The sequence below is a fragment of the Xiphophorus hellerii genome, chromosome 22 (genome assembly GCF_003331165.1).
Source record: "Xiphophorus hellerii strain 12219 chromosome 22, Xiphophorus_hellerii-4.1, whole genome shotgun sequence".
NCBI lineage: Eukaryota > Metazoa > Chordata > Actinopteri > Cyprinodontiformes > Poeciliidae > Xiphophorus > Xiphophorus hellerii.
In genome coordinates, this window is record NC_045693.1 from 27,069,030 (window position 1) to 27,072,647 (window position 3,618).

Sequence of the window (3,618 nt, forward strand, 5' to 3'; positions counted from 1 at the left end):
TATGTGATTATGTGAAGTAGCTCTGTTAGCTATTACACAAATACATCATTTTTAAGCCATGTGCAGCAACACATTTGATGTGTTGTTAATAATGATGCACCAGATATCGGTTTGGTTTCACTTTCCAAAGCAATATCTGTTACTCATCCTGGAAGTGAAAACAGGGCTGAATTGACTTAAAACTTTGTTTTAAACACAGACATAAATATACTGAATTACAAATTTATTTGATAATGCTGTACTTGTACAGTACACTTGATTACATCACTAGCAATTACAAGTAGAACAACCAATGTCAAATAAATAATAAATAAACTGAAGTTAGGGAACTAAAACTATTAAAGTTGTATTAAATATTCTATTCTAATTTTCTAAGAAATTATGAATGTAGGGTTTTCTTTAGCAATAACTACAACATATGTATGCATATTGATATCTGTATTTTTAGTTTTAACCTTATTTGAGAAAATCCACAATATGTCCAAATTTGCTCACATAATATTGCTTTTAAAAGTAACTCAAGCTAAAATGAGTCATTTAAAGGCCCACGATGAGAAACACTACATCAAAAGTGACTCTCAGAAAAAAAATTCTGCAAGAATTAATTTTTGTATTACAAACATCAAATCTAGACATGTATTTAATGTTTCATGTCTGAAGAGGGCGCTGTTTCGTGGCGTATACACTCTTATGAATCTGCTTTAAAATACACTGAAAAGGGAAGGCTTCCCGGGAAAAGTGTCACTACGCCACGTTTGGTAAACAGTCTTTTTTTAAATTTGTTTAATTATTCATAGAGCACCTATTTTAGCCTCATATGGCCTGGTTAAATTTTATTTCCCTTAAATGAAATCATAATTTTAAAAAATGCTGTGATATTTTCTTATGTAATATCTGTTTGATACTAGATTTTTGATGTCAGAAAACTCCTCAATGGTCACTGAAATAACTTGAAACTGGTAAATGTCATGATAAACGCACCCACCTCCCCCTCGAATATATATATATATATATATATATATATATATATATATACATATATACATGTATATATATATATATATATATATATATATATATATATAAATATTTTTCAATTATTGAAAAACATTTCTAGAGAAGTGCAAAAGAGTCCTGAAAAAATGAGAAACTATTCTCACAAAGTGTGTGTTGGTCATTGTCATTGTCATGAAACAGGAACAGAGAGCTTTGAACTCATGCAGCGGGAGGAAGTGGAGCCCTGCATCGTGCTCAGCTTTCAGCCATATTTTGCTGTTGCGGCAGCAGCAGCAGCATGGACCTGGAACCACAGGTTGCAAAATGTCCCCTTGCTCATCTGATCATTACCAAATTATTTATCCGAACAGTGAGATAACAATATGTAAAGTATCATCTTCACTGTTTAGGACAAAGCTGCAGTTTGGGTTTTAAGATGTATTGGGTCTGAATCTCATGCTGCGAAATAGCCAACAGTTTGTCTTTGCCGTATGTACTGATTATGAGACATCGGTGGCTTAGTCGATAGAGTTATCGATTTGCAATTGGAAATTTGTAGGCTTGATTCCAGCTTCCTCCTATCACATGTCTGATTCTACATCAAATTCCTTGTTTGCAAAAGTACCAGGCATTAAATTTAATTTTGATGTCTGGGGTGTTAAAGACCTAACATCCCCTCCAAGCACCAAGCCCCTCTTTGGAGCTGTGGTTTCCAAGCTTCCGCCTCACAGAGGTGGCGTTATGGTGGAGGGCTCACAGAGCAGCCCTCCACCATAACTCCCCCACTCAGCTCCTTCAGACTAGCCAGCAGCGATTAGCAAGCACCTGGTGGAACTGCACATCTGCTGAGCTCATTATAAGAGCTACTTCTTTAAAAAGTTGGTAAAGGGTTAACAGAGGAGCCATGTTGTAATGACTTCCTGAAGGTGGAGTTTCAGAAAGAGCAGGAGTTTTAAAGAGACAGAGACCCAATTTCAAGACATTAAATTACTAAGTCAAATTCTGTTCAGTCATATTTGATATATGTAGCACTTTTTGAACTGTTTTTAACATAGCTACTTGATTGTGTTATAAAATGGCACTATGTGACTGGACAATACATAATACTGTCCCTTTAAGGCATTATGTGTTTCTTTCTTAGGTATTTTGCCCTTTCTGTGCTCACCTGGTTCCCATGTCACTAATCAACTCCCCAGCAGTTATCAGCTAGTTAGTTTCCTTCATTCAGCATCAGATTGTTCTGTTAGCTGCCAGGTGTGTTTGCCTTTCCATCAGCCCCAAAACTACTCATCCAGACCAGCAACAGTTTTGATAAGGTTGAGAAAGTAGAACTACAATAATGACTTGAATCTGTGCAGCAGTGCGGCCATGTTAGCCTGACTTGGAGGATGGACAGACTGGGATCTGAGCTGCTACTCTGAGTGAGGATTTCCCATTGAAACACATCCTCCCTGAATGGGGTGCTCAGACATGAAACACTTCCTGAAAAGAATGGCACTCCGTTCCCGTTACGAATCCCTCTGGCAATTCCATAACCTACTTCTCATATTTCATCATTAAGATGTTTTTTTTTCAGGCCACTGATGAAGGAAGAGCCGATTTTTTTATTAATAGTGCTGTTTACAAATGGATCACCAACGCTCAACACAGAGTAAGCTTCATGACAATGTATTCGGTAAATAAAACACACATGCAGACACACACAACAGACTCTTAAAATCATTAACTTCTTACCTGGTAATAAAATGCTGTCTATACAACTTTAGATGAAGGAGCAGATTCATTTAGTACTAGTACCTAGTACTAAATCTGCTGGTACCTGGCTTAGTATCTACGGTGCTAACCCAGCACCGTAGGTACTGGGTTAGGGTTGAACCCAGAAACATTTGGAGCAATCACCCATACTGTACAGGACTGGGTTCAACAGAAAACCATATGAATTACTTCTTTTGTCTGTCAACTTAATATGCACTTCCTGTATCACTTTAAGATGTTTAGGCAATGCTTGCATCCTGCCCTTAGGTTTCCCAACAGCTTTGAGTTACTGGATTGCTTCACATTGGTATTGTTCTCTTTTCACATGCACGTTCATACTTTCTTTGTTTTGCGAAGACAGACGACAGATAACCTTTACAGCTGAACCCATAACACCAGAACAATCTATCAATATCAAGATTTTTAGACAACGTGGACACTTTCACTTGTTCTCATGAGTGGGCGCCCTCAATGGCAACTAAAGGCGGTTTGGATATTATTTGGGGAATCATATCAACACCTCCAATGCTCCACTTGAGAAAGTAAAGTTATTTGGTTTCTCTTTGTTCAAAAAACCCAAAGCAATCTAAGAGATTGAAGAAAAAAGAAAAAATTTCCCTCAGAGCCCCCAACCTGCCAGAAAGGGATCAGTAATCTGCAGGGAGCATTACCTGAATGGCCCTGCCATCTAAAAACAAAAACAAACAAACAAAAAAAAAAGAACGAAAAAACTTATTTCAAATAAATTGATAAAAGTCCAACATCAGTATTTATTTTATGTAAAAAAAAAAAACATCCTTCGTTGGTTAATACCGATGAAGGTGGGTTTAGGTTAATACTGATCCACCAGCATTTCCTTACGTAAGT